This window comes from Pantherophis guttatus, chromosome 2 (assembly GCF_059756535.1).
Source record: "Pantherophis guttatus breed Tessera chromosome 2, ASM5975653v1, whole genome shotgun sequence".
Classification (NCBI taxonomy): domain Eukaryota; kingdom Metazoa; phylum Chordata; class Lepidosauria; order Squamata; family Colubridae; genus Pantherophis; species Pantherophis guttatus.
Genome location: NC_142064.1, coordinates 280,815,537 through 280,825,654, shown reverse-complemented (window position 1 = coordinate 280,825,654; position 10,118 = coordinate 280,815,537). Strand labels below are relative to the sequence as shown.

At 41.4% G+C, this 10,118-nt stretch overlaps 1 long non-coding RNA gene across 1 annotated transcript; it reads right to left on the bottom strand.

The window, feature by feature from the left end:
* Positions 1-1,753: 1,753 nt before the first annotated feature.
* On the bottom strand, positions 1,754-4,151 carry LOC117668136 (uncharacterized). Its single transcript, XR_015731988.1, has 2 exons — positions 3,989-4,151; positions 1,754-1,954 (listed from the first exon to the last, which is right to left on the bottom strand). It is a non-coding gene; the product is annotated as an uncharacterized LOC117668136 (long non-coding RNA).
* Positions 4,152-10,118: the final 5,967 nt, after the last annotated feature.

Sequence of the window (10,118 nt, the reverse complement as noted above, 5' to 3'; positions counted from 1 at the left end):
AGCACATATGTGCGAGCGGAACCTTTAATTGTTTCAGATATATGAAAGGGTTTTTCTTTGGATCAAAGTCATGTTTCAGTGTTTGAGTTATTTTTAATCAGGGCATTATCTCATATTGGATCAGTCATTATGATTCCATGTGGATTGAAAGCCTTGGATCAGCTTCCCAGGAGAGGAAAACCTGTTGACTACCCCAGTAGCATGAAAGAGAGAACTGGATAATTCTGTCCCTATCCCATCTGGTTGAAAATATCAGCGATATCAACCTCCCCAATCATGACAAGCTATATCTAACTTGCAAAGCTAATTTTCCATTGTGAGTAAATGAATTTCCACCTGATCTTGGTTCATTTTCATTGTATTTAGTTGAATCCTGAATGGTCACCAGAATAACTTCTTCTTTGGTATTTAAAAACAAGGAACAAGCAAAGCTATCAGCACTGCAATCCTCAGTACTTAATGGCCTCTCTCGCCACTCTTATAGGGATACCAGATTGCAGAGGGAACCCCAAAGACCATGAGTTGTATCCTAAAAAATATAATCACCCTGCATCCCTTTAAAAAGTGTCCCATGTTATAGCATCTGACAGTGGTGAAATCTAAAATTTGTTACTACCGGTTCTGTGGGCGTGGCTTGGTGGTGGGGGGTAATGTGACTGGGTGGGCATGGCCAATTTTTTTTTTTAATTTTAAAACCATTTTTTCTACAACCTCTTCAGCGAAGAGGTTGTAAAAAAATGCTTTCATTTTTTATTTTTATTTTTTTTTAATTTGATTTTTATTATAACATATAGTGATACATTCGGTACATTTTCGGTTCATTGGTGCAATTATATACATGAATACATCTACATGCATTATTACTTGTCTTTTATTTGATATTGTTTCTTAAAGCTAGATTTAATTTCAAAACACTTAAAGATAATAGTGCTCAACTCTCTAAGACTAAATATAATACTATTCATATAGATTTTGTTAATTAATTAATATTTAATCTCTATTTCCTTCTTTATTTCTTTTCCCCATCCATTCGTACCACATATCCCACACACTATAAAATTCCGAATCTTCTCTGTCATTAATTTCTGAAGTCAATTTGTTCATTTCAGCGCGCTCCAATATTTTTCCAATAACATGTTCTTGAGGTGGTATTTGTTTTTCTTTCTAATACTGGGCAAAGGAAATTCTAGCGGCTGTCAGAATATGTATAATTAAATACTTTTTCTTTTTTGCATATTCAGTTTTCAAAATTCCCAGGAGAAAGGCTTTTGGGTCGAAATCAAAATTTTCTTTTATTATTTCTCTAATCCACATCCATATCATCCTCCAGAATTTTTCAAATGCTTTCAAAAGGCTCTGACGATCCCAGCTGAGTTGCCTGATCAGCAGAGGCTTTTTTTCTTTTAAATGTCTCTGACGATCAAGCAACTCAGCTTGGATCGTCAGAGGCTTTTAAAAGAAAAAAGTCTCTGATGGGCATGGAGGGGGGCAGGGATTTTTGCTACTGGTTCTCCAAACCACCCGCCTCCATCACTACTGGATCGGGCAATCTGGTCCGAACCGGGAGCATTTCACCCCTGGCATCTGAAGGACACTTTTGATAGCTATATTAAAGCCTTCCAAGTCATCCCAAAAAAGTATAAGGATTTTCTTCCCCACACTGAAGTCTCAATGAAGGTCAACCACCTTGGTGACTAGGATTAATCCAATTGTAATTGTTCTTAAGCCTTTGGGATACACGTACCTTGTTGAGTAACTTTAGCCTTGAAACAGCATCTTGGTTGATAATAAGATTCTGTCTTTCAAAACTCCCCACTTGCTCTTTGATGGGATCTTCCTTGGAGAAAAACAAGAAGCTCAAGATGTTCAGATCTGCTGCTACATGTCCATTTTCATCCAAGTACAGTTTCCTCCATGAAAGATTGCGACATTCATTCTTCAGAAAGGCATGGAACTAGAATGGGACATCCGAGGATGTTAAAAGAAGAAAGCTTCATTTCTTATCCCATGTGGTCTTTTCACATTTGAATCTTTCTTGCACAGTTGACTAACTTGCAAGTTGGGAAAACAAGTGTTTCCAAAAGTGAAAAACCATGGTTCGGCAACATTTGATGACACAATACATGTTGACAAAATAAATGTCAGAATTATTCAATTATAAAGGAACATGGTGGAGCAGGTCACAAATAAATTGAACAAATGAAAAAAAATTATTTTTTTATTTTATTTCCAATTTATATACCGCCCTTCTCCCTGAGGACTCAGGGCGGTGTACAGCCAGAATTAAAAACATGAAATACAAATATTAAAAAACAATTAAAATATATATAAATTTGGCCCAAAAATTAAAAAATCACCAACCAATTAAAACATTTAAAAATTTCTTCTTAAGCCAGCCCGGCTTGCTGGAAAAAGTGGGTTTTAAGGGCACGGCGGAAGGCACTGAGGTCTTGGATTCTCCTTATCTCTGGGGGCAACTGATTCCAGAGGGTAGGTGCCCCCACAGAGAAGGCCCTCCCCCGGGGGTCACCAGCCTACATTGTTTGGCTGATGGCACCCTTAGGAGGCCCTCTCTGTGGGAGCGCACGGGTCGATGGGAGTTCGTCGGTAGCAGCAGGTGGTCTCGAAGATAGCTAGGCCCGATGCCATGGAGCGCTTTAAAGGTGATAACCAACACCTTGAAGTGCACCCGGAAGACCACTGGGAGCCAGTGCAGCTCGCGCAGGAGCGGTGTTACATAGGAGCGGTGTTACATGGGAGCGCCATGCTGCTCCCGTCACTACCCACGCTGCTGCATTCTGGACCAGAAATTATTCATAAACTACTTGAAAAACAGGGTGATTGCCAGAAAATATGGATTTGTCAAAAAGAAAGTTGCCAAGCTAATTTTTCCACAGGGGGACAAAATGGGAAACTTGACCAGATGAATGTCTATGGAGATTCTTAGTCATCCAGGTCATGGTTGTCCCAAAGGTGCTTTTTCAAGAGGCAACTGGACTTTCTAGTTTTTCTCTGATGATATTTCACTTCTCATCCAAGAAGCTTCTTCAGGTCTGACTGGATGGTGGGGAATGGAAGGATTCTGCAAGAAATATAAATCCTTTTATTCCCCACCATCCAGTCAGCTGAAGAAGCTTCTTGGATGAGAAGCAAAATGTCTTCAGAAATAAGATTTTCTTAGAGATTATTTTAAAAATGCATACATCCTTTTAAACATTAGGTAAAGGTAAAGGTAAAGGTTCCCCTCGCACATATGTACTAATCATTCCCAACTCTAGGGGCCGGTGCTCATCTCCGTTTGAAAGCCGAAGAGCCAGCGCTGTCCGAAGGCGTCTCCATGGTCCTGTGGCTGGCATGACTAAACGCCAAAAGCGCACGGAACACTGTTACCTTCCCACCAAAGGTGGTCCCTATTTTTCTACTTGCATTTTTTACTTGTTTTCGAACTGCTAGGTTGGCAGTTGCTGGAACAAATAATGGGAGCTCACCCTGTTACACGGCACTAGGGATTCAAACCGCTGAACTTTCAACCTTTCGATTGACAAGCTCAGCGTCTTAGCCACTGAGCCACCACGTCCTTTTTTAAACATTAGCAGTATCTGTCATGGCACCTGCTTTTTTGAACATTATGCCCTAAGTGATTAGATTGGCCAATCATGTTGGTTTTCCTCTTTCTCCTTTGGATTCCTTCTAAAAAAAAACCTAAGTTTGAGGGATTCTTGTCAGGAATACAGAAGATAGAATAATAAAGATGGAAGGGACCTTGGAAGTATTCTACTCCAACCCACTACTCTAAGAGGAGACCCTATACCATTTCAGACAAATGATCATCCAGGTTTTTTTTAAGTCTCCAGTGATGGAGCATCCATAATTTCTGAAGGCAAGCTGTTACATTGGTTGATTGCTCTTATCATTAGGAAATTTCTCCTTAGTTCTAGCTTGCTATTCTCCTTGGTTAGTTTCCATCCATTTCCATCCATCCCCATACCTGCCATGGCTGCAGCCTCAGGGCCCCCGACATATCTTTGCTCTCTTTCCTTCTTCTCCTGGATCTGGAGGAATATGCGGCATTCAAGGTTTGGGCCAGAGTCTTAATGACATTGTAAAAATGGTGGTTATATCGGATTTGGATACCATTCCTTTCCTCTTTGGTCTCCAGTGGTGCTTTCTGGGTACATCTTCTCCGGCCTTTGATAGAAAAGATGTGCTTTGAAAACAAACATCGAAAAGAGTGTTCTTCAAATTGGGGTTCAATATAGAGATAAGATTCAAAGAAATCATTTGGCCTTTTCTTTTCCTGAAAAGCAAAGGCCCAAATACTATGGATGTATTTGAGAGGGCTGTCTTTTTTTATTTTATAGGTCCCCAAGGTGGTCATAATCCAGATTTTTCCTTCAATGGGTCCTGGTAAGCTGTCAAGTAGTGAATGAAAAAGAGAAATGATATCTAAAATGGGAGCATATTCTATGAAATGAACAAAGACATTGACTTGTCTCCACTTGGAGATTGCATCCCTGAGGGGTGCTGTATTACCAGTGATTGACAATCGCTGCGATATAACAACACAAATTCCATTCCTGTCAAGCATAGGAGTAAAAGTTCTCATGAAATGTTCTCCATTCCCTGTGTCTGAAGCAAAGAGGCCAATCAAAGTCCATCTGAAATAGAGGAGCAGTTGGACAATTCCTGGATAGTGGAATCCTATTATGGGGAGCATCCGATGGAAAAACGGGAATTGACTTTTATCAGTCAGAGCCCCTGAAACAATTTTATCACTGATCTGAAAAAAGCAATGAAGAATCCCGTGTCATATTTGGGATCACATCAAGCCCAAAATACATTTAATAAATCCAACTTGATTCTCATAATATTAGGATAGTTTATTGTTGATTAGTGAATAGTCTATGTCAGGATATAGAATGTAAAGTAGAGAGTGCTAATAAATAGACTCTCATAAATAGAATGAACCATACAAATTAAGTAATAAAGAATAAAAATAAAGAATGCAAATTATATTTCTGTGCCAACACTACAATTGACTGGTATTTATTAATAACCATAGAATTTATATTAGAGTTTGAGCAAGCCTTCTTAACATCCTAAAAACCCAACTTGCAAACATTGTAATATCCTTGTCAGTGTATAGCAAGTTAATTTTGCTAATTAATTTTGTTAGTGCCTTAGGCATGTGTATTTCAAGATGGTTCATTAGCTTGGGTAAATCTTTAATATCTAAACTGATTAAGAATAGATCAAGTAGGAATCCAAATCCAACACATAAACCCCAAGACAACAAATCAGACAATGAGGATAGGGGTGTTGTGGCTCCGTTACCTGAGCCTGTGTCATTGGCAGGAGAGGATTCTGAGAGTGAAGAAGAGGAGTTGGCAAGGCCTCCCTCTCCAGGACCCTCCTCTCTGGCAATGCCTTCGGTGTCCGCCGAAGATCAAGAGATAGGCCTGGGGCCAAGCACGTCCACGCAGCAACAGGTGGACAGTAATGAGGGAGATGAGTCTTGGCTGGATCCTCGGCAGCATTGCAGAGATAAGTGTGCGCAACAGAAGAAGAGGCATGCCAGAGATTAAGATTAAGTCACTGGATCACACCCCACAGGGTATAAAAGGGGGTGAGGTGGCCATTCAGACTCTGTGACGGACAAAACTAACTACTATCGAATCACATTGCATCTTTGGAAACAACATTATCTGCCTTGGATTTAATTACAGACTGGACAATTCTTGAACTGTGTGTATCTTGTTTATGAGTAAAGTTCTTGGCAAGCAGCTACTGGGTTGCTGCCAAGCCTCTTATCGGAAGAATTTGTTGTCTGCCAGTTTATTTAACCCCCGGCTGTCTGTTTGCGTGCATGTGTGAGACGGGGACAGAACAAGGGGTGGGTTTATTGAAACTTGGTGGGATGGAACCTACCATTGGAACATACTAGAAGGATATAATGTATCAAAAAGAAACAGACCCAATAAAAGAAGAAGAGGAGTTGTCTTGTATATAAAGAATTACTGCACCTCAATAGAAATGCACAATACCAAGAATGAAAGTCTTCCTGTGTGCCTATATTACAATATATGCCTGCTTTCATCCTTGCCCCATCCCCAGTGTGCATCACAATCCCTAGTCTTGACACCTACAATGGCCATAGTGAAAAGCAGCTCTTGAATTCCATAGAGAAGATATGGTTTGATCTATCACTCACCCATTATCACCTCCGTCACTTTATTACATAGAGAAACACACACACAAACCTGTGGGACTTTGTAGGAGCCTACTAAGGTTGACATCTGGGTGGAAATATCGCTGGAAGCTCCATCAAGAAGAGCCAAAAGGTTGTCCTTCTTGCCACAGCTGTAGTTGGGAACGTTGGCTTCTCCAGTAGAGAGAATGTCCAGCAAGGCATCTGAAGTAGCAAGTGTGTTAAAATAGTTGTCATGGATATTGTAGGCAAGAGTGAGATTGTGCAGGAGCTGGGGAGCCTTGTTTACCACTTGAATGGCGAAAATGAAGCGGAGGATTCTAGACTTATTAGTAGATAAACTACTGTAAAAAATATTCACGTTATCAGCAGTAGCAGCAACAAAATAGTTTTATGTATTTAGTGTATTTCTGTCTCCAATATCCTACTGAGTGTTATTGATCAAAACCAGAGGCAAATTACGCTCAAGAATCACTACGTAATTTTTAGGAGTGTTGAGAAGATGGGATGGAAAGTCTTCAACGGAGTTAATAGTCACAAATATATTTGTTGTAGTGCAAATTTTCATTTGTCCAATAACCATTGATTTGTCAAAAATCTTTCAATCATTAAGGTAGAACCACCACAAAAGGAAGAGGATGTTTCATATATTACCCAGAAAATAATATCTTAACAAAAACATCAACCTTTATTCCCATAAGGATCAGGCAATAAAGAGCAATGAACAATTATAAAAAAAATATGAAATTAGGCTGGGCAGGGGCAACTACAACCAGTTCAATAATTACTTTAAATAAAAGACGGTATTCAAGTGACGAATTCAAAATTGGATGGAGAGTGGAATGTAATCTGGGCTTCTTTTAGGTTGCATTCTGCCCCGTGTTTGGAATTGAGTCACTTCTGCAAAATTAAAGAGGGAAGCTATGGAAATGAATGCAGATGGGGACTGCAGCCAAGAAATTAAAAGACGCTTGCTCCTGGGAGGAAAGCTATGGCAAATCTAGACAGCGTACTAAAAAGCAGAGACATCACCCAGCCAACAAAAGTGCGTATAATCAAGGCTATGGTTTTCCCAGTTGCAATGTATGCAATGTGGACCATAAGAAAGGCTGAGCGCCAAAGAATTGAGGCCTTTGAACGATGGTGCTGGAGTCCCTTGGACTGCAAGGCAATCAAACCGGTCAGTTCTAGAGGAGATCAACCCTGACTGCTCCTTAGAAGGTCAGATCCTGAAGATGAAACTCAAATACTTTGGCCACTTAATGAGAAGGAAGGAATCACTGGAGAAGAGCCTAATGCTGGGAAAGATTGAGGGCAAAAGAAGAAGGGGACGGCAGAGAACGAGGTGGCTGGATGGAGTCATTGAAGCGGTAGGCGTGAGCTTAAATGGACTCCAGAGGATGGTAGAGGACAGGAAGGCCTGTAGGAACATCGTCCATGGGGTTGCAATGGGTTGGACACGACTTCACAACTAACAACAACAACAATGGAAATGAAAATGACTCAAGAAATTAGACAAGGTCCTGCATTATAGGAGAAGCAAAATAAGAAGAAAAGAATGAGAGTGTTAGAACTGCAAATGGAGGGAATGAAACTCCATCATACTGAATGACTTACAGATGAGACTGTTTCTCAGGAGTCATATTGAAAGGCAGTATTACATGCAACATTTTTGTTGCGGTGGTGATGAAACTAATCAGATGGTCTCCTGGCCTGTAATAACTCCATGGTTTTTCTCCATCCTGGTGCTCAAAGTTCAGCAGGCACGTCATTCTAAGCTTCCCAGAGACTACCTGAGAGATCAGCAGCATCAGAAGCAGGAGCAGGAGCTCCATAATTCATAAGGTTGAATCAATCCCTTTCCTGTTTCTACATAAGAACAAGATGAAGAGTTTACAAAATTCAAAGCACTCTCATAAGAGGAAAATGACAGTGGCTTTCCTGATTCAGAAGAAGACAACCAAGCTTCACCTAGAAAGGAGAGAAGGTACATTCAAGAACACAGTCCCTGCCTGTCTCAAAACCTGTGACACATGGAGCATGACCTGAGGCATTTATCCTTTTCTGATGCAAGATCCCTTCCATCTTGTTTCAGTCTGATGTTTACATCAAAGGTAATTACTGGAGAAGTTAGCAGAAGAAGTCTCAAAGACGAAGAAGATGATAATTAAAGTGAGAATCAAGTTCTCCTCTGGGGTATCCAGAACTACTTTGGGGCTTGATGTCCAAAAGGACAGCTGTAAAAAAAGGATATTAGTGAAAAATAAGATACACCCTTTGGCCAGTGTTCTGTAGGATTGTCTTCCTGGTCTTCTAATCCAGCACCCTGCTCAAGTAAGAGATCCTACCATTTCTGACAAGTGACTGTCCAGTCTCTTCTTCAAAACCTCCAGTGATGAAGCACCCACTAGTTCTTTTCTTTTATTTTTTTAGTATTAAAATTTATTATTTATTATTTATTTATTAATCAAATTTCTATACCGCCCTACTCCCGGAGGACTCAGGGCGGTGAACAGCCAAGATAAAATACAGATAATACAAATATTAAAAGCCCCTTAAAATTATTAAATATTTTGGCCGAAACACAGATTAAAACACCCAATTTATAAAATCAAACGAATTAAAAATTTAGAAGAGGAGAGTTAGGCCAGGCCAGCCTGCTGAAATAAAAAAGTTTTGAGAGCACGACGAAACGTGCACAAATCCGGGATCCTCCATATCTCTGGGGAGAGCTCGTTACAGATGGTAGGTGCCCCCACAGAGAAGGCTCTCCCCCTGGGGGCCGCCAGTCGACACTGTTTGGCCGACGGCACCCTGAGAAGCCCCTCTCTATGGGAGCGTACTGGTCGGTGAGAGGCTATTGGTAGCAGAAGGCGGTCTCGTAACTACCCCGGTCCGATGCCATGGAGCGCTCTAAAGGTGGTAACCAAAACCTTGAAGCACACCTGGAAGACCACCGGGAGCCAGTGCAGCTCACACAGGAGGGGGGTCACATGGAAGCGCCATGCCACTCCCATAACCACCCACGCGGCCGCATTCTGGACCAGTTGGAGCCTCCAGGTGCTCCTCAAGGGGAGCCCCATGTAGAGAGCATTGCAGTAGTCCAGGCAGGAAGTAACGAGAGCATGAGTGACCGTATTTAACAAGTCCCGATCCAGAAAGGGACGCAACTGGCGAATCAGGCGAACCTGATAAAAAGTCCCCCTTAAATAAAATTAACTTTTATTTGGCCAATGAGTTCCATTCCTTTGACCATCATGGATGCTTAAAATGAATTCCATTGAAACACATCATCCTCTTTGTAATACAGACTTTCCATGGCTCTCAAGTATCCCCACAAAACTCCTTAGTTATCAAGTGTCCTTTTTGTTGCGTTCAGAGAAGTTATTTCCCAACAGTCCCCAGAAAACCCATTTGCAAAATAATGTGTAGATAGCAAGGCTTTTGTTTCATTGCAGGTGAGATAGCAACTCAAGTTAGATTTCGCTTTTGGTAAGGGGGCAATTGGACTCTCATTCCTCAGCAATGGTTTCCTACCCTTCCATATCTTTGGATGACAGAAATCAATTGTACAATATAAAGAGGACATGAGACTATGCAATGAGTTAAAAAGACCTACTATACCCGTGATGGCGAACCTATGGCAGGCGTGCTACAGGTGGCACACGGAGCCATATTAGTGGGCATGCCAGCTCAGCTCTGGGGTGCATGCACGTGCCAGCCAGCTGATTTTCGGGCCTTCTGGGCCCACCAGAAGTAGGGAAACAGGCTGTTTCCTGCCTCTGGAGGGCCTGGGGGCGAGGTGGGGAAGGCCCGTTTTTCTTTCTTACCTGGCTCCAGATCCTCTCTGTGAATCTGGGAAGGGTGAAAACAGCCTTTCCCATTCCCTTGGAGGCCCTACAGAGGCTGA